General features: G+C 34.0%; 1 long non-coding RNA gene across 4 annotated transcripts in view; it reads right to left on the bottom strand.

Moving 5' to 3' along the window:
- Nucleotides 1-2,906: 2,906 nt before the first annotated feature.
- Nucleotides 2,907-21,700, bottom strand: part of LOC121029202 (uncharacterized) — a 45,580-nt gene continuing 26,786 nt past the window's right edge. For 3 of the 4 annotated variants that reach the window (XR_005789639.1, XR_005789640.1, XR_005789641.1), the window contains exons 2-4: nucleotides 7,678-7,788; nucleotides 4,683-4,728; nucleotides 2,907-2,994 (exon numbers count right to left, since the gene is read on the bottom strand). This is a non-coding gene — a long non-coding RNA (uncharacterized LOC121029202). Of the gene's footprint in view, nucleotides 2,995-4,682; nucleotides 4,729-7,677; nucleotides 7,789-10,323; nucleotides 10,410-21,700 lie in introns of those variants that run through there. The other variant, XR_005789642.1, reaches the window with a different exon arrangement.

Raw genomic sequence — 21,700 nt, 5'->3', positions numbered from 1 at the left:
TTCACTGGAGAGTCTGAGGTTCTCTGAGATACATTTCCAGTAGGAACCTACACAAGGGTAATGTCGGTTCCTGGGCATTTTGTTCTTGTACTATTCGTAGTGCTGGCGCCTAGATTTCTGAGGCGCGTGGGATGTACACGTGAACTTGGAATCTCCTTTTTATTCTGCCTATTATGAAACTGACCTGACTACTTAAACACTACTGTGCTGAATGCATATGTTTGTTCCCTCACATAATGAAGGGATCAGATCACCTAAAAATTCAAAACTGAAAATTTATGTTTTGTAATCAGAGATATATGTATTATGAACTGTTTTATCTCAATATTACTCAGTTGCTGGCTTAGATTGCATTGAAAGTCTAAAATTTTATAATATGCCTCACACTTGAGTAAAATACAAAAAAGCCTTTGAAAATAAAAATATATCCTAATGATACCTTAGGCACACCAAAATCTAATTTGAGATCTTTGTCAAGTTGACCTTTCATTCAGAACAAATTATTTAACTTCCAGTTACTTCAACTGCAAAAAAAAAAAAAAAAAAAAAAAAGGAATTGGCTATATTAAATAACTAAGAATAATTGTGATAGATGGTGAGTAACTGTACATTAAAAGACTAGTCAGCCCGTGTGGGAAATTTACAGCATAGAATTTGCATATTGGGTAAGGACCTCCCTTACAAACAAGAACCTTCCTTGTCTGTAAAACATTTAGCTCAGGAAGTGCTAAGTGATGATAATTGGGCTATGATTTTCTCTGCTATGCCAATATCATATTACTTTCAAAAGGAGTTAAGGAGGTTATTAAGATTTCTTAATTAAAGTCTTTCCAGGAACAATAAAGTTACCTTAACATAAAATCCACCCACAGAAAGAAAGTGGCATATTTTTACTTTGACCTATTATGTCAAACCTGCATGAGATCTTTTATATGTGTGATGCATTATAGGAAACCTTTATCCCTCTGCCTTCAGAAGTCCCTGGTTGATGAAAGAACCCTTGAGCTCCCATTCAAATAAGAAACTTAATTTGTGACTCTATTTTTTGAAGACAGGGCAAATGTAGGCTGTAGTAGCTTCTAATAATATAATTTTAGAAGTATAATTCATAAGTTTTTGTGAATAGCATAGGAAATTTTCACAGGAAATCCAACTTCTTGCTGCTTGCTTGTGGAAATGCTCTGTTTTTTGTTCAGAAGTAGTTACATTCTGGAACAAGGATTCATGAGAGAAATATTTGAAAAGAAGACTATATGTGATATTCTTTATAACATTCGATTTAAATCCTTAGATTTATGGGTTTATGGAATTTGAAGAAAAACTGTATGTTTTTTAAAAAAATATATTTATTTTTGAGAGAGACAGATACAGCATCAATGGGGGAGGGGCAGAGAGAGGAAGAGAGAGAGAATCCCAAGCAGGCTCCACACTGTCTAGACAGAGCCCGATGCGGGGCTCGAGCTCAGGAACCGTGAGATCATGACCTGAGTTGAAACCAAGAGTTGGTTGCTTAACTGACTGAGCCACCTAGGTACTCCAAATATACCATGTCTTTCAAAAAGTGACCTTAACATTTGTCCTATAAGTTTTTGGTGGAAAAGGGAGAAATTTATAGTAGGGATAAATAAAAATAAATTGATTTAGTAATTGGGAAATCAGGAGGAAATAAATATGTTAATACATTCAGAAACTATTTCTTGAATCATATAGATTATACACAAAACTCAGCTTTCTAAGCAAAATATGACTGTATATGTAGGAAAGATATGGTTGGCAATAATCAATATTCATAGCTGAAAGATAGAACCTTATTTTTCTCCTGCATTGTTCTAAGGTCAGAGTTTCAAAAGGAGACATGAGCCAGATATTTCATTATAGGCTAGATTTCATTCATTTTGAGGCATCAACCTCTGCTATGGGAATTTCCTCAGAAACTGAGGAAGCACTATTGTTCTCCCATAGAATATGCAAATTTTTAAAGTTAAATATGAAAAAAGAAGTGTATGGATCAAGGATCTAGTGAAGTAAATCCTAACATGATCATTCTTGCCTTTGTCTACCTTCTACTTAAGCCATATAAAATTTGTTAGAAGTTTTAAAATGAGAGCTAAAATTCAGGATGAACTGAACCAGCTCCCTCCTAAATTCACAGAACTACACATAAGAATATGAGACAAAGGAATTTTTTTTCTAATGCTTGAGTGTATGGGAATTTCTACAGTTGCACATTAACTTGAAGAAGAAATCTACAGTGTTATGAAATTCACTGAAATATAATACAGGGGATATTGTGACAGAGTGCAAATCACTAGTCAACTCCTTTTTTTGTCTCGTATTTGTTCATCCATTTTTACTTTTGCTTTTTTCTTCAATTTCTCTCTGTTAACACGCTTTTGACAGTATTAGAAATCCTAACTAAATTGGCTTAAAATAAGTCATTGTAATGGTTAATTTTATGTCTCAACTTGGCTGGGCTACAGTTCCCAGTTCTTTAATCAAACACCAGTGTAGATGTTATGGCAAAAGTGTTTTCTAAAATGTGGTTAACATTCAAATAAGTAGACTTCTTACCTTCAATAATGTGGGTGTGCCTCATCCAATCAGTTGAAGGCTTTATTATTATTATTTTTTTAATATTTATTGGGAAGGGTTGGGGCAGAGAGAGAGGGAGACACAGAATCTGAAGCAGGCTCCAAGTCTCTGAGCTGTCAAGCACACAGCCTGACACATAGCTTGAACTCACAAGCTGTGAGATCATGACCTGAACTGAAGTCAGACAATTAACCAACTGAGCCACCCAGGCAGGCTCCTTCAGTTGAAGGCTTTAAAAGAAAAGAGTGGAGTCCCCAGGAGAGTAAGGAATTCTGCTTCCACACTGCCTTTGGCTTCAAGACCAGAGCATCAACTTACCTAGCTGATCTGTATAGCAGATTTAGAACTTCCCAGCCACCATAACGGCATGAGCCAATCCTTAAAATAATTCGCACCTAAGTGCTAGAGGAAAAAAAATATACAGCTTTGGGAGACTCTTCTCAATCTCATAGTAGTAGAATGGTTTCTTTTTGGTAACTGAAAACATGATTTATATCCTAGAATAAACCTCAAATATTAAGGACAGGAGTTCCATTTCTACAAGCAACTTTATCAGTTAATGTCTTTTTTTTTCTTTTGGGTAATTGTAAATGTCTACTCCTATAACTACTACTTTTTTTTTTTTTTAAAGCTTCTTTTTTTTTTTATTTATATATTAAATTTATTGTCAAATTGGTTTCCATACAACACCCAGTGCTCATCCCAAAAGGTGCCCTCCTCAATACCCATCACCCACCCTCTCCTCCCTCCCACCCCCCATCAACCCTTAGTTTGTTCTCAGTTCTCAACAGTCTCTTATGCTTTGGCTCTCTCCCACTCTAACCTCTTTTTTTTTTTTTTTTCCTTCCCCTCCCCCCATGGGTTCCTGTTAAGTTTCTCAGGATCCACATAAGAGTGAAACCATATGGTATCTGTCTTTCTGTGTATGGCTTATTTCACTTAGCATCACACTCTCCAGTTCCATCCACGTTGCTATAACTACTACTTTTTACAAGAATGAAAGGAACAAGTAAAAGATCATTAAACATTAAGATTAAGTGGGTTCACTTCAAACTTAATCAAGAAGAACACCAGTCAAAGTCATTAGGGTCTTATCTAATAATATTTTTCAGGACTGAAGCAGCTTTGTAAAAGCAATCTACTTCTGTTGACAATCTTAATTTTTCTTTCAAATATGTTATTTAATTTTAATAGCTAATTTCTTCACTTGGTATCAGGGAAGCTAGTTGGGAAGAGCTACATTTTCTTTAGCAGTGAAGTATATTTCCTTTCAAGGAAAGAGATATCTCAATCAAAAAATATGCTGGAGGGAGAGAGAGAGATCTTATAACAAAAAAAAAAAGTAATACTATTGCACAGTAAGCATAGACCACATATGTTGCTACCCTCAAGGTTTAGCTACTGAACCTTGAAAGTTTCAAATTTTTATTCAGTATAAAGCAACACAGTTTTCTAAACTGCACAGATTCATAAAATGCCCTAAAAGATTTAAATTTTAAGCTCCAATTTTATTATTAATACTTATTTCATCTTATTTGGGATAAAGTTTAAGATTTTATCTATTTTTGCAAAGATCACTTTTCTTTAGTGCTCCAATAACTGTCTAGGTAATTGTAACACAAGTTTAAATATAATACTAAAGAACTCTTTTTTTTTTTTAATGTTTATTTATTTTTGAGAGAGAGAGAGACAGAGCATGAGTGGGGGAGGAATAGAGAGAGAGGGAGACACGGAATCCAAAGCAGGCTCCAGGCTCTGAGCTGTCAGCACAGAGCCCGACAAGGGGCTCGAACCCATAAACCGGGATATCATGACCTGAGCCAAAGTCAGAGGCTTAACTGAGAGCCACCCAGGTGCCCCAATACTGAATAATTCTTAAAGCATATAATTTCTAATTGATTAAAAATAAAATATATTATATATATATTCATACAAAAAAGACATGAATTAGATATGAATTCAGAAAAATATGAATTAGATATGTCATATAGAATTGCATTAAAATGAATGAGCATTTTTAAAAGAAAGTTTGTGTACAAAATGTCTATTTTTACCTACTATATATGAAATAATGAAAAAGATGCTCTTACCAAGTAACTTCATGTGCAAAGTCATGCATTAGTCACTGTGAGAGGGCTAAAATATAATAAAAAAGAATAGTGATGAAGAATCTATATTCTGAAGAAAATTAGAACTTTAGTTATAAAATCAAGGTATAAATATATTAAATAAAATATGTAAATAACATGTATAAAATACAAAAATTTAAAAAGCTGATAGAAATGAAGTATAATATTCATTATGAGTTCAATCAAATATTGAGAAGTAATTGTAAACTGGGGTATCCAATAAGGGCTTGAAGGCAGAGGAAACTTTTGAACAGACAATAATGTAAATGAAATTAATATATTTAAATATGCAAACATAGTTGCACTGGAAATACTATAAACATTTATATACAAACCAAAGGCTTGGAAATATTAATAATGAATATAAAAATCAATTTCCCTAATATATAAATATATTTGTAAGTAAAATATAATGAGTCAAATGAAAATGACAAAAGGATGCATTAAGGATTCACAGACACAGGTGTAAGATTTCTAACAACAGTTGAAAGCATGCACAATGTTACTAGTAACTGACAAAACATTTGTTGAAAATTTCAGTAAAATACTTATAAACTCTCAAAGTAGATATATTTTTAAGTTATAATAATAAAGTTGTTGAAAATGTGGTGAGGTAGTAATTCTAAAACATTAATCTTTGGAATATGAATTGATTTTTTAATATAAATAATTTGCCATTATGTTTTAAGAACTTCAAAAGGGTGGAAAGCTTTTAGTGCAATAGTTTCACCTATAGTAATATATCCAAAGAAAAAAATCTAGCACAAAAAATGATGGATGAGGAACCCATTGCTATATTTCATCTAACACAAAATTGAAAAAAAGGCTAAATATTCAATGGTCTGGATATTGTTAAAATAAAAATTATTTCATTCACATGAGGCAATGTAACTAGATCAGTAGAAATGAATTAAAAATATTAACAATATTTTGTTGTAATGTTATATGAATACTTAATAAAATAAAACTACTATAATCTTACTTTGCTAAAAACAATTATGTATAATTATTTTCAATTTTATATATAGAAATAGATAAATATATATTATATATCAATATATTTATATGCATTACAATCCTTTAGTTAATATTTTCTAAAATATTAACAAATTAATAAATAATATCACATTTTTCATTTGAATTGAATATATGTAAAAATTGAATCTATGTAAAATAAATAGAAACAAAATAATATGAAGTGACAAGATCCCATTAAGATAATTGAAACAATAATGGCAATACAAAGAAAAATAATGAATCACAGTTCTAAATATATGTCATGTTTTTGTAATCTTAAAATAATATATCCTGAAGATACTGGCAACCAAGGAAAACTAGAAATATGAATTTTCCAGGTATATTATTTTTAAGGGGGAAATATTTTTCCCCCAAATGTTAAGAGAATCTATGGCGTTGATTTCTCTGTAAAGGATGTTTTGCAATATACTCAGGAGCAAGTACAAAAAATAAAAATTGGGTTTATGTGGTCATTTATTGTATCACTTGTCATGAACATTCGTGGGTATACAATTAAACCATATTTCTGTGAAAGCATATTTCCTTGGAGTTAAAAGGATATAGTCACATTACACAGGTTTCATGATATATATTGAAGACAGAGTGATGATAGAGATCTTAAAAGACTGATCATCACAGTGGCTATTGGACAACTGTCTCAAATATCAATGTTTAAATGGATATTTGATTAGAGATGGAGCAGGAATTTAACAACTCATGTCTTTACCCAATACTATAAAATATTTATTGTTTTGAGTCCTGAAGAGATATGCTCTTTATAACATATCCTCAGGTTATGACATGTAGTGTCCAAGTTGAACCGTTTTCTAAATGGAGGCTTTCCCAACCTCATAGAGAGAAGCTGAAAAAGATGTCTATGACATAAAATACTTGTAGGTGCGAATTAGCATTCTGCATGTTGAATCATTGAACCTTAATGTTTCATGTGGAATACTGATTTTAAGAGTTTTTTTTATTTTTTAAACAAATTATTAATGTTTATTTATTTTTGAAAGAGACACAGAGCATGAGTGGGGGAAGGGCAGAGAGAGAAGGAGACATAGAATCTGAAGCAGACTCCAGGCTCTGCGCTGTCAGCACAGAGCCTGATGCAGGGCTCAAACACATGAACTGTGAGATCATGACCTGACCTGAAGTTGGAAGCTTAACTGACTGAGCCACCGAGGAACCCCAAGAGTTTTTTAAATTGAGACTTGGCAAAGGGGAATTTTAAATGACACTACAAACAACTAAATAAATCAATATTTTGAATAGATGCCATTAATATTATCAGTCAGAATCCCACATAATAATTGATTAAAAATACCTATTTTTATTTGTGTATCTGTTTTAAGGGTAAGATGAAAGGCATACTATGTAAAAGTATATTAAATTATCATTAGGAGAAGGAAGTCCCAGCCACACACAATAAATTACAGTTATAGTTGGAAATACATCACCAATACCTTTATTAATGTTAACATCTATCTTCCTTGAGATATTTTTATATGGACTGATAGATATTTTTTCATCTATATCTCTCATGAATCAAAAATTTATAATCAATGAATATATGACTTGAGAAATTTAAAATTTTTATTTTTAAATTTATATAAATAATTATGACAACAAAAATAAAATAACATAAAATAAAATCACATAAAATATGACAATGATCAATGGCATATGGCTGCTTATTGTGAAATTGAGTAAGAAAGGGCTATAATTTAGTGAGAAGAAAGCTGGCCTAGTGATGATAGAAGATATAATATTTAAGAAAAATAAAATAGGAACACAATTATAGAAAATTTAATTAAAGGTTGAGTATGAAAAATCCAGGGCCCAATTTAAGTAGTTGCACTGAAACCACTTAACAAGCAAATCCAAATGTGGATTGCATCAAGCAATGGAGATGTTTATTTCTTGCTCACATACTCACAGTATGGTGTGGATATGAAGGTTGGTGGGTAGCTTCCTTGCAGGTACTGAGTCAATGAGGTAGGCTATGTTGTTATACAATCCTTTGGAGTCTGGTTACATCCACATGCACCTAATAGAAAGGGAAGAGATTTTGGAGAAAGAAGACCTGTTTATTAAATGTGTAGTCCACAAATGGCACATATCACTTCTCCACTAGAGCCATTGTCATAAAAATAATTGCAGAGTGGATGGGAAACTCAGTGTGCTTATAATCTCAGAAAGAAGGGGAAAATAGACTTCAATGAACATCTAGCAGTCTTCATCATAAGCCAGTGTGAACCACATGTGTGGATCATGTTAAAAATTAAAAATTATCACAACTCTGTAAGGTAATTTGGGGAAGTATTATCATATATATTTTGCAGCTGAGGAAATTTTGAGGCCTTTATAGAATTTTCCCATTTTTTCACCTTCTTGTCACAAAACATTATCTCAATTTCTAGAGGAAATTAGACCTGATCAACATAAGAAACATATCACTGTCATTAGCATAAAGTAATTTTGTCAGGTAATTAATCCAAGTATGGCTTTGCATTCCTATTTGCTGTATTTCCCTGTTTATGAAGTTCTGCCTCTACAGCCTGTCTTGGACACAAAAGGCACAAATTCTTAGAACCTGGCCTGTTTTTCCAGCCTCCCAAAAATATATGAAATACTTTCTCTTGAATTCCAACCCAGAATAAAACCTTGCTATCTACTAAGATTACCTTTAAAAAGCCTGTTTGTCTGCTTTGATAGTCTAGTATTTCATCCCCCATGATTTTACATTTCAGGAATCTGTCAGCTTGTTGCTTATCAATATGCCACACTCAACTATTGACAGATTTATCAACACCAGCTGCCAACTCCCACCCTGACAAAATTCAGACATTGAATTCTGTTGGCACCTGACTTTCTTCCAACACTATGGCTGGGTCTACCTTCTCACTGATTTCACTACCTTAGGTCATGAATCTATTTCTAGGTCCCCGAGCCATGTTCTTTTATCTGGCTTCCTTTGGTACTTAAATATTAACCGTGTCAAAAGATAGGGCAGAAATTTAATTTACCCACACACATCAACAGATAGTCTAATTTAAATCCAGAACACCCATGCACATAAGATCAATTGATCCTTGACAAGTGTGCCAAGAACACACAAGGAGAAAAGATAGTCTTTACAAATGTGCTGGGAAAACTAGGTATCCACATGTCAAGAAATAAAAAAGAAAGAAGAAAGAAAGAAAATAAGAAAGAAAGAAAGAAAGAAAGAAAGAAAGAAAGAAAGAGGAAGGAAGGAAGAAAGGAAGGGAAAGAAGGAAAGAAGGAAGGAATTTAACCTCTACTTTACACCATATACAAAAATCAACTCAAAATGGATTAAAGACATAAACATAAGATCTGAAATTGTAAAAGTCCTAGAAGAAAGCTTAAGTGAAATGCTTCTTGACATTGGTCATGCCAATGATTTCTTGGATATGATACTAAGAGTACAGGCAACAAAAACAAAAATAGAGATGTAGGACTATTACCAAAGTAAAAAGCTTCTGTATATCAAAGGAAATAGTCAACAGAATGAAAAGGCAACTACAGAATGGGAGAAAATATTTGCAAATCAGATCTCTGATAAGAGGTTAATAGCCAATATATGTAAGAAACTTATACAACAATGTGGGGGGAAAAAGCCACTTGAAACTGGGCAAAGGACTTGAACAGACATTTTTCTTACGACGTACCAATGAGCAACAAGTATATGAAAAGATACGCACATCATTAATTATCAGAAAAATGCCAATTAAAACTTCAGTGAAATATCAACACATTTGTTAGGATGGCTATTCAAAAAAATGACAAGTGTTGGCAAAGACGTGAAGAAATTCAAATCCTTGTCCCTTATACACTCTTGGTGAGAATGCAAAGTGGCATAGCAGTTATAGAAAGCAGCATGAAGATTCTTTGGAAATTTAAAAATAGAGCTTTCATATGACCCAGCAATCCGACTTCTAAGTGTTTATCAAAAGGAAATAAGATCATTATCTCAAAGAGATATCTATACTCTAATATTCACTACAGCATTTTTCACAATAGCCAAAATATGGAAACAACCCAACTGTCATCTACACATGAGAAAGTAAGGAAGATGTGATTTCATATATATAACTGGGTGGTGTTGAGTATGCCTATTACCTTGATTTTGGTGATGGTATCATGGGTGTTTTATATGTTCAAACTCATCAAATTGTATATATTACATACGTACAAGTTATTTATATATCAATTATACATTATTAAAATAATAGATGATAGATGATTGATAGATAGATAGATAGATAGAATCCAGAATACATTTTACCACACTATAATAACTTCAAATGAATAACAGTGGAAATCATAGATGACTCTGTGATTTTCACTTCTGCCTTAAAACAAATAATATCACTTCAGAGAGACAAGAAAATGAGTTTGTAATTTCTGGATTGTCATTTAAATTGAAATTTTTGTCTATTTTAAAATTCTTATTCCACTATAGTTTTTAAATTTTCATAGACATATGTAGAGTGTATCAAATTCTTGAGTCTTGAGCTTTAAACTGATCAGAATATAACATCATAGAATGTCCACATACATTCAGATGGTCTTTGATATTTTCATATCCTTGAAGGGCATGATACTGAGACCTAGTTTGAAATTGCTTCATACAGGGTTTTGAACAGTATGTACACTAAATATGATGCAACTCCTTGGTGGCTTCTCAGTACATGTGTTTTCTGCCAATATGGAACCAAATGAAGTGATACATAAATGTACAGCTATTTAACTCAAGATTATTATATACGTTAAATATGCTCATGAGACTAGCATCCAGGACTAACCACCATGCTGCTACATAACTTTCCATAACCACAGGCAACTGTATGTGGTATACTTCAACCAATATAGAGAACTAGCTGATCTTAAATTGGCGAGAAAGATCTGTTAGGCATTTCCAGGGTAGCATTAACCTATGCAATGATGTGAGAAATACTACCTCATTTTCAATGTATTTCCTGTCCCAGATATATTTATCAAAGAATTTAACAAGGGTGTTTCTACACTATATGGAAGATGTTTTTAATGGCTGAATAAAATTAAAAGTCTGATCGAAATTTAGAGAGCACTCCGTATTCAGAGAGAATTCCTCTGTGCATCTTCTGCAATATCAGAAATTGTCGTGACCATTTTTGATGCAGACGTGCTGCTGTGTGAGACACTCCCATCTTTTTTTACTTTCAGCTTTCCTATCAAAGATTGTGGCTCTTCTGTATGCCCCATTCACTTGTCCTTCCAGTTGCTACATACAGTTACTACTTAATAAAAACTAAGAGATAAGACTGTGACAAATACGACATTATGGTATAGCTACAAAAATTAATGTTTTGGATATAATACTTTCAGGAGGATTGGGAAATCACAGCTATTTATGCAAGGGGGAAGAAGATAATCTTTTCCAGAGAGGTGAACACGCATAGAAAAATTAAAAATAATAATGCGAAAAAATGTATGGTCATAGTCTTTTACTCTTCTAGTCTTCAGCCATGATATTTAAGATTGAACCCAGATAATCATGTATCAAACAAGTCACATAGAAAATAAATATATTTATAATATAAAAATAGTACATAGAATATGTGATTCTATTAGGTGTTATGAGGAGGGTGGAATTTATGTTGTGTTCTGAGAGAGTGGAAACTAATCAAAAGGTCAGATACTTGAGTATAAATTTAAAATTTCTTGAGCTATTCTGAAAAACATCCAGAGTAAAGAAAAGGATCATTTTATTAATATTATAAGCCCCAACCCCATAAAAGAAGACTGCAGGTACAGACCTTTAAGTCTCATTTGTAATACAGTAATTTGTTTAACTTTCACATTTTAGATAGCCCATTCATTTTTCATGTCCCCTGATCATCTGAGCACATGTAGTCTTCAGATAATTTTCTCTTAGTAAGAATGTTATTAACAGGAGAAATAAGATCCTAACTGTCGCTGACAGAGAATTCAAGTGACAAACACATTGAATTACGTGACTATTTTGTGTGACTTTTAAGATTGAAGTGACTAGAATACCCTCACCAAGAGTACTGTGAAGATTAACTATAATATTGTAGAATTGAATGGACTCTCCTGAGGTGGAAATAACTCTTTAACATAAACCTATAAATCCAATGCAAAGCTGTGATAAAGAATTACTAGAAATACTAAATTTTAAATTTCATACAAACATTTGCCTCATACAAAGTATCCAAAGTGAAAAGTTTTTATACAGACTTAAGACATAGCAGTAGAGTTTAAAGTAAATAAGGCTAGCAACCACCAATGATTGTAATGTTTCAGGAAATACACTAGGGTTAAGGAATATTCTGAATGAGAAAGAAATAACCAAGGTCACCTGGGTGCTCAGTTGGTTGAGTGTCTGACTTTGGCTCAGGTCATGATCTCGCGGTTCACGAGTTCTAGGCCCTCATCAGGCTCTGTGCTGACAGCTGGGAGCCTGGAACCTCTCTTGCTGTCCCTCCCCCGCTCATGTTCTGCCTCTCTCTCTCTCTCAAAAATAAATAAACATTAAAAAAAAAAAAAAGAAAGAACCATGAACATGACTTATGGCACAATTCTAAAAGTATGACATTGAATAAGGAAAAGTACAGTAAATGTAAGAGTGAGGTAAGAAAAAGTAAAGCAGAAAAAACACATGATGGCTATTAGATTCTTCCTACACTTATATTATGAGACAATTTGATATCAGTAAAAAATCAATTACCTACCGACTAACCAGAAGCAGGAGAAAATATTTTATTGTTAGCCTCATATTTTCTTATTAACAATCTATTTAAAAACTGTATGATCTTAACCAGCAAACACTGAAGAAAACGTTTTGTGTTTTTCATCAGGTTTTGTTTCTTATCACTTGCAAACTAAAGTCAGCAGAGTAGAACAAAAAATTTTAAGATATTTATTTTCATAGTTTAAAAATGTGTAATAGCCAGATGATAGCATGGAAAATGGTGTAATGTGTGTGCTTTCAGATGTTATCAATTAGAGGTTTCATTAATAGTTCCCTGAATCACTTAGCACCATAACACTGGGAGCACATTGCCATACCACTTTGGCAGCTTTGATCAGCTTTGTCACTACAGACAACTAATAGTTTTTATACTGATTCATGCATTAATCAGAGCCATTTTAATTTAAGAATTAGCATACCCAAACTGTTCTGATTTATAGTGCTAATGTCCTAGCAAAGACTAAATTAACATTTTACTGCTGTTAACCAGAGGTGATGTCTCATAAAAAATTAGAAAATCTTGCCCGAATTTCACATTCCAAGCTGCTTAAATTTCAAGATAGCTCAGCGATACCTATAGATGAGAGGAGGAAGCACATCTTCTTCTTTTCTGCTGACAAAATTAAATGCCAGATTTCAAATGTCTAATGGAAGTTTTGATTTTTATAACTTATAGATTATAAATGTATAAACTGTTATAAACTATACTTTATAAATAGCTTATAAATGTATTTTAAAGATGAGCAAATGTAAAGAACTGAATATTAATATTATATTCCTAATCTTCATCCAGTATTACTGATTTATTTTATGTAACAGGTAAAGTTCATTTTAAATATTTTCTAATTTCATTACTGAAAGATGATAATTGGCTGAAAAAGAAAGTAGAACTTTGTTCATCACTGTGAGTGTAATTTGGTAAACTTTTTTCTTAGCAACTTTCCTTAGGCAGTGGTTATGCATTAATGTTCATCCCAGAGAAATTCTGGTTCCCATCCCTTAGGGGTTTACACAGCAAATGTCACATTTTCCATGTGCAGATAAATTCATAAATCAATGTGTACAGCTCATATTGCCTGAATCTTTAGAGCAAATTTTAATCAGCTAAACATACACATTTTGCCACACTTCATCCACTGCTATGAAAGACCAGAATATAGCAGATGTAGCTGCATGACGAAGAAACATTGCAATTAATGTCAGGCAGAGTCTGGATAAAATATCTTCTGAAAATGTGACTAAAATTCTCTTTCAATGATTCAATCATATATTCACTGTGTAAAACAGAGTGAGAAGAAATTTTGATCTTCATATCAGAACAGTTTCAGCTGTAATAAAGAGATATTTTGTCATTTCCACAAAGTTGAGTTGCCTTAGAAACTTGAGAGGAGATATCTATAGGCCATAAGGATGGAGGAAAAGGACGGAGAAAGAATAGAGTGGGCTTTGTCTTGTCTTGTGACTTTAAGTGCATATATCTGGTTGTGCCTTTTGAGTAGGAGAAATAGTTGAGACAATATCAGGATGTTAAATAAGACAAAATAAGATTGCTGACAAGGTATCTTAGGAGAGAGATATGAGGCTGACCATCCAGAGTGGGCACAAAGTATAAGGCACCAACACTGAGTCTGTATGACACTCTTCACTGGGGGATGGAGGGTCAACATGTCCCTTCGTGACAGGATGTTGGCAGGCTTATTTTACATAATGGTTTCCATCTTGGAAGGGGCAGAGTTTACACTCAACGTAATATATAAACAGGACATAAATTTGCTTTTCCTGCCTCACTGCATATGCTGACATCACCATTTGCAGATCTACAGAATGTCTGAGTCTTCACCACACAATATTGCTGCTGACTAGAGTACATACAGTAAAAACTTGGTTTGCAAGCATAATTCGTTCCTGAAGCATGCTTGTAATCCAAAGCACTTGTATATCAAAACGAATATCCCCATAAGAAATAATGGAAACCCAGATGATTCATTCCACAACCCCAAAATATTAATATAAAATGATTATAATACTGTAATATAATACAAAATAATAAAGAAAATACAAGATACAAAGAAAAATAAACAAATTAACCTGGCATTTACCTTTGAAAACCTTCGTGGCTGGTGTGAGGGAGGCAAGAGAGTAGAGGGTAAAAGTGTAGGACAACTTTCACTATCATTAATGGATATTGACTACAGTGTAGTATTAATAAACTCTTGTCCTATACTGTATTTAATGTAACTGGCAATAAGGCAGTAGAGGAAAGGGTCTATATCTGCAGGCAGCCTAACCCAGAATGAAGCAAAGCATTCCTAAGCTTACTCTTGTATGGAAAAGCAAAGGAGTGGCCTTAGGTGCTTTGAAGTCACAAAAAATACACTAGTGCCAGTTGTAAGCACCTTCTAACATTATGAAAAATCACTGATTTCTGCCAAACACTGCAGCCTGACACTGAGCATCCGAGCATGGGAGACAATCACCCACAATCCCACAGTGAGAAAGACAGAGAGAGAGAGAGGAACCATTAGCTCAGTTGTGATCATGTGACATTCAGAGTCACGTACTACTTGGATTGCAAGACATTTCTCATTCATCAAGTTAACATTTATTAGAAATGTTTGCTCATCTGCACAAGCAGAAAAGTTACTTGCAATCCAAGGTTTTACTGTATTTTATATGAAAAAAAGTACATCTATAGGCTCATACTCAAGGTATTCAGTCATCTTACCATGTGCTCTTTAATGCATGCAGCTTGACAGAAAGATAAGGCAGAATGGTGAAGGCTCAACTGCAGAATGTGCTAGGAAAAAACATCTTACAAGGCTGAAGCACTGTGCTATAGGATACATTTTATGCCTTAAACCACTGGTCAGTATGTGATGGCATTTCCCACATACGCAGATTGCCCAGATCCAGGAACCAAAAGATAGAAGTAAAAGTGACCCTCTTCATAATTATAAATAATAATAAATATAAAGTTTTTTTCCTCATAATTCTGGGATGCCTAAGAGATAAATGCTTCTACCAAAGCAAAGAGTTGATTCTAATGAGTTAAAAATTGAGAGAGCCACTTTGCAATTTTTCAGATCTTCATAGCACTAAACCAAAGAGAAGTTAGTGAATGATCCTAACTACCAGTCATGATACAAAATTGGGGGCCAGGAGGAACAATGTCTAGAATCAGAATATTGACTTCATTGCCACTTAGTATTCCTCATGCCTGATAATACTATCAGTGGAAAACTGTGGAAACACAATGATGATATGACTACTAAGGCCTTTGCTATAGACTCTGGGTCTGAAGTGCTCTCTTATCCAGCAAGAGAATGAATGCAGGATTAAAATGTGAGACAGACTAATGTCAGGGAGGAGACAAGAGCCCCCAAGTAAGGGTCCTTGCTCCGTTTTTATTAGGATCAGAAGGCTTACAAACAGGATGGCCGTGCACAAAGAGACAATGAAACCGTGAACATTAACTCATGGGCATGGGGGAAAGGGGTTTTGAAGATATGCAGTGTTAGGGGTTTGGATCAATACAAAATAAAATTCTGGTGCTGAGCAGAAGGTTGTTTACAGCAGACTTGAGGCGCCACCTCTGTTTACCTAAACTGGCCCAGGGGACAAGAAAGACAGAACATGCTACCTCAGGGTCTACAAGGCACCTTTTTCTTGATAATTAGCTCTGCTTTGGGCAACTTCGTCCTGCTGTAGTCTATAGCCCTGTTTACCTAATTTGGTCTTTCCTTCCTGTGAAAGCAGATTTCTGCTATTGTAACAAGTAAGGGGTGGAGGGTGGGGGCATTTCTGCCCTGAATACCTATACTTGTTTATCTTATTTTTGATGCTTTCATCATGAGGCTTTTCTAGTCCTATATCTTTGTCCTATACTGGGGGCCTTTGCCCTGTTTACCTAATCTTGTTTACCCAATCTTGGGTGTGTTCATCCTGTGGCTTTCTAATTCTTTATGTCTTGTTAACCCATCAGTGAAAGCTCAGGGAATTCCTAAGCTTATTCTCCACAGGCCTATGTTTCCCTATACTGAGGGATCAGTTTTCTTTAACCAAAAAAAAAAAAAAAAAAAAAAAAAAAAAAAAGGCTAGAGCACATATTAAGGAGTACATTTTGTATACTGTATTGCATATTCTATTTGCACCTCTACATCTATCCTCATTCCTTCTCTGCCTTTTCACTGTGTACAAGATGGCTTGGCCTCCATGGTTTCCATTTGAACTCAGTTAATAAGAGCCTCTTGAGGATAGAGAGGATTGGTATTTATTCCCTCTGCTTTCTACCGTTCACTCTGCAGTCTGATTGTCGCTGCATTCTTCTCCCCATGCTGTAGCTTCTGTTTAGGCTTCATTCTTAAGAACAAAGTTTTCACTGGGTTGCAGTGATTGTCCCTCCCCTTGACCTTTCAAGCCTGGGAGTGGGGATCATTCCCCACTGTTGCTGGATTCCATCTTTCCAATTTTGTTGCTTACACTGCTATAAATTCTATTTGTTTAAACTCTCTTCAAATACTACTTTGAATGTTTCATCTGTTCCTGTCAGGTTTCTGACTAATATGTCAGCATATTAAATGACCCAAGGAAAATGGTGCATTGTAGTATCACCAAGAGTAATTCAAGAAAATCATAGGGAAAAATTAGAGGAATGTAGAGAAAGGAGGCCAGGAATTAAATAATGAAGAGTCTGATGAACCAAAATGGACTTCAAAAAGGTAATGCATACTCAAAAATGGATCAAAGACCTAAAAATAAGATGCAAAACTATAAAACTTCTGGAATATAACAGGAAGAAAACCTAGATGACCTTGAGTATGGTGATGACTTTTTAGATACAACACCAAAGTTACAACCCATGAAAGAAATAATTGATAAGCTGGATTTTTTAAAAATTAAAACCTTCTGCTCTGCAAAAGAAACATCTTTTTAGGACAGCAAAATATTCTATATTATATTATAATGAAGGATATATACCATTATACATGTCCAAACTCATAGAATATGCAACATAAAGAGTGAATCCTAAGGTAAACTATGGACATCGGGTGATTGTGATGTGTCAATGTAGAATCATCCTTAGGGAAAAAAATGTACATTCTGGAGAGTGATGTCAGATAATGAGGGAGGCTACGCATGTCTAGGGGCAGGGCATATCTGGAAATCTCTGTACCTCCCTCTAAGTTGTTGCAAACTTAAAGCTACTCTAAAAACATCTTATTTTTAAAAAATGGGAATAATGCATTTTCATGGAGGGATGAAGATGAAATGAGGTGTTGTATTTTGTGAATAAGGACAATATCTAGCCCACAGTGAACTAGCATACTTAAATGGTAATTCCCTCCCCTAGCTTTCCTCTCCAAATAGGATGAACAAGCCTTAGCCCAAACTACTACTCTTTTCCAGTTTACTAATTCTATATTCAGGGTATATAATGAAATGTATATATGACAAGCATAATGTTCACATACTTGAAAAAAATGAGCACAAATTTTTTTTATAATTAGCAATGATATGAAATAGATTAATGGAAAAATACAATAAGTAAGGAAACCTCCTCTGATTTTACTACTTGTAAAAAAATGGATAATGTCAAGACTGGGGGAAAATATTTTCAAAAGATATGTCTGATAAAGAATGGTTATCCAAAATATAGAAAGAACACTGAAAACTCAACAATAAGAAAACAACCTGATTGAAAAGTGAGCCAAAGACCTTAACAGACACCTCAACATAGGAAATATACAGATGGCAAATAAGTTTAGAAAAGATGCTCCACATCATATGTCATCAGGGAAATGCAAATTAAAACAATGAGATGCCACTATACAAAATGGCCCAAATCTGGAACATTGACAATACCAACTGCTGACAAAGATGTGGAACAGCATGAATTCTCATTCATTGCTGGTGGCAGTGCACAATGGTACAGTCACTTTGGAAACTGGTGGTTTCTAACAAAATCTAAACACACTCTTATCATACAATTCATCAGTCACATTCCTTAATATTTGCCCTAAAGAGCTGAAATTTTATATCTAAGCATAAAACGGCATAGCGATGTTTACAGCAGCTTTATTCATAATTTCCAAAACTTGAAAGCAACCAAGATATCCTTCAGCAGGTGAATAGATACATTGTGGTACACCCCAACTATGGGATATCATTAAGCACTAAAAAGAAATGAACTATTCAGCCAAGAAAAGACAAGGAGGGGACTTAAATGCATATTACTAAGTAAAAGAAGCTAATACAAAAAGGCTATACATTGCTTGATTCCAACTGTAAGACATTCTGCAAAAGGATCAGTGTTTGCCAAGTATTGGAGTGAGCAGGAATGCACAGGTAGATCACAGATGACTTTTAGAACAATAAAAATATTCTGTATAATACTACGATAGTGGATTTATCTCATTCTACACTGTGTCAAATCCATAGAATGTAGAAGACTAAGAGTGAAACTAGGTTACCTATGGACTTTGGAGATTATGATGTGTTAATTTAGGTTCATCAGTTGTAACAAATGTATCATTCTGGAGGGGGAATGTCAATAATGGGGGAGGCTGTGCATTTAGGAGAGCAGGAGGTATGTGAGAAATCTCTGTATCTTCCCTCAGTTTTGCTTTAAACTTAAAACTAATTTTTGTTTTGTTTTTGTTTGTTGAAAATTTTTATTTAAATTCTAGTTAGTTAACATACAGTGTAAAATTGATTTCAGGAGAAGAATTTAGTGATTCATCACTTACATGTAACACCCAGTGCTCATCACAACAAGTGTCCTCCTTAATACATATCACCCACTTACCCCACCCCCAACTCACCTCCCTTTCAGTACCCCTCAGTTTGTTCTCTATAGTTACAAGTCTCTTATGATTTGCCTCCTCTCTTTTCCCCTCTTCCCTTATGTTCATCTGTTTTGTTTTCTTAAATTCCTATGAGTAAAATCATATGGTATTTGTCTTTCTCTGACTGACTTTTTTAGCTTAGCGTAATACACTCTAGTTCCATCCACATCACTGTAAATGGCAAGATTTCATTCTTTTCAATGGCCAGCCAATATTCCATTGTGTGTGTGTGTGTGTGTGTGTGTGTGTGTGTGTGTGTGCGCAACACATCTTCTTTATCCATTCATAAGTCGATGGAATTTGGGCTCTTTCCATAATTTGGTTATTGTTGACAATGCTTCTATAAACATCAGGGTTCATGTGCCTCTGAATAAGTATTTAGGTATCCCTTGGGTAAATACCTAGTGGTACTATGGCTGGGTCATATAGTAGTTCTATTTTTAACTTTTTGAGGAAACTCCAAACTGTTTTCAACAGTGACTGCAACAGTCTGGATTCCCACCAACATTGTAAGAGGGTTCTCCTTTTAATTCTTACCAACATATGTTGCTTCCTGTGTTAATTTTAGCCATTCTGACAGGTGTGAGGTCATATCTCCTTGTAGTTTTGATTTGTATTTCCCTGATGAAGTGTGATATTGAGCATCTTTTCTTGTGTCAGTTAACCATCTGTATGTCTTTTTTGGAAAAATGTCTATTCATATCTTCCATCCATTTCTTGATGGAAATATCTTGGATTATTTGTTTTCTGACTGTTGAGTTTGATCAGTTCTTTATAGATTTTGGATACTAACCCTTTATCAGATATGTCATTTTCAAATAATATCTTTTCTGAAGGTGGATAAAAGGCTTTGTTTATTGTTTCTTTTGCTCTGCAGAAGCTTTTAGTTTTGATGTATTGCCAATAGTTTATTTCTGCTTTTGTTTCCCTTGCCTCCAGAGACTTATCTAGTGAGAAGTAACTATGGCCAATGTCAAAGAGGTTACTGCCTGTGTTCTTCTCTAGATGTTGATAGTTTCCTTTCTCACATTTAGGTCATTCATTCATTTTGAATTTATTTTTGTGTATGGTGTTACAGGCTGGTCCAGTTTCATTCTTCTGCGTGTGCTTTCTAGCTTTCCCAACACGATTTGTTGAAAAACTGTCTTTTTTCCATTGGATATTCTTTCCCGTTTTGTTGAAGATTAGTTGACCATATAGTTGTGGGTTCATTTCTGGGTTTTTCATTCTGTTCCATTGATCTATGTGTCTATGTGTGTGCCAGTACCATACCGTCTTGATGACTACAGCTTTGTAATATAACTTAAAGTCCGGAATTGTGATGCCTCCAGCTTTGCTTTTGTTTTTCAAGATTGCTTTGGCTATTCAGGGTCTTTTGTGGTTCCACACACATTTTAGGATTGTTTGTTATAGCTCTGTAAAGAACGCTAGTGTTATTTTGATAGGGATTGCACTGAATGTGTAGATTTCTTTGGGTAGTATAGACATTTTAACAATGTTTGTTCTTCCAATCTATGAGCATGAATGGTTTTCCATTTCTTTGTGTCATCTTCAATTTCTTTCATAAGAGTTCAATAGTTTTCAGAATACAGGCCTTTTACCTCTTTGGTTAGATTTATTCCTAGGTAGCTTACAGTTTTTTGGCACAATTGTAAGTGGGATCAATTCCTTGGTTTCTCTTTCTGCTGCTTCATTATTGATGTATGGTAAAGCAACTGAATTCTGTACATTGATTTTGTTTCCTGAAACTTTACTAAATTTGTGTATCGGTTCTAGCAATTTTTGGTGTAGTCTTTCAGATTTTCTACAGAGTATCATGTCATCTGAGAAGAGTGAAAGTTTTGCTTCTTCTTTACCAGTATGGATGCCTTTTATTTCTATTTGTGGACAACAAAACTACTTTAAAAACATAAAGTCTTAATTTAAAAAAGAAAAGAAAAGGGGGGAAGCTAATATATTTTAAAATGCTGTTTTAAATATTGAACACAATATTAAACACAAAACATTAAGCTCCAAATCAAATGACATTTTAGAGATTCCTCTACTTGTAAAATGAATTCACCATCTTCATAAGATGGATCCACGATTGTATTTTAGTCTGTCTATCTTGAAGACAATTTGTTCTCTTTAACAGCCAAACTGGTGGAGGTCAAATCAATAAGCACATCAATAAGTGCACTTCTAGTGAGCTCAGTTCTAAACTTCAGAATAGCACCTTGGAGTAGTATTGTTCTTGGAAGGATGACTAAGGATGGAATATTTGACTAGTATATCATACTTTGAAAAAAGTGTTCACACCAAAAATACATAAACTGCCTTATTCTTCATACTACATT

This window comes from Herpailurus yagouaroundi, unplaced genomic scaffold (genome assembly GCF_014898765.1).
Source record: "Herpailurus yagouaroundi ecotype Mexico unplaced genomic scaffold, PumYag 139, whole genome shotgun sequence".
NCBI lineage: Eukaryota > Metazoa > Chordata > Mammalia > Carnivora > Felidae > Herpailurus > Herpailurus yagouaroundi.
This window is presented reverse-complemented; position numbering and strand designations above follow the sequence as displayed.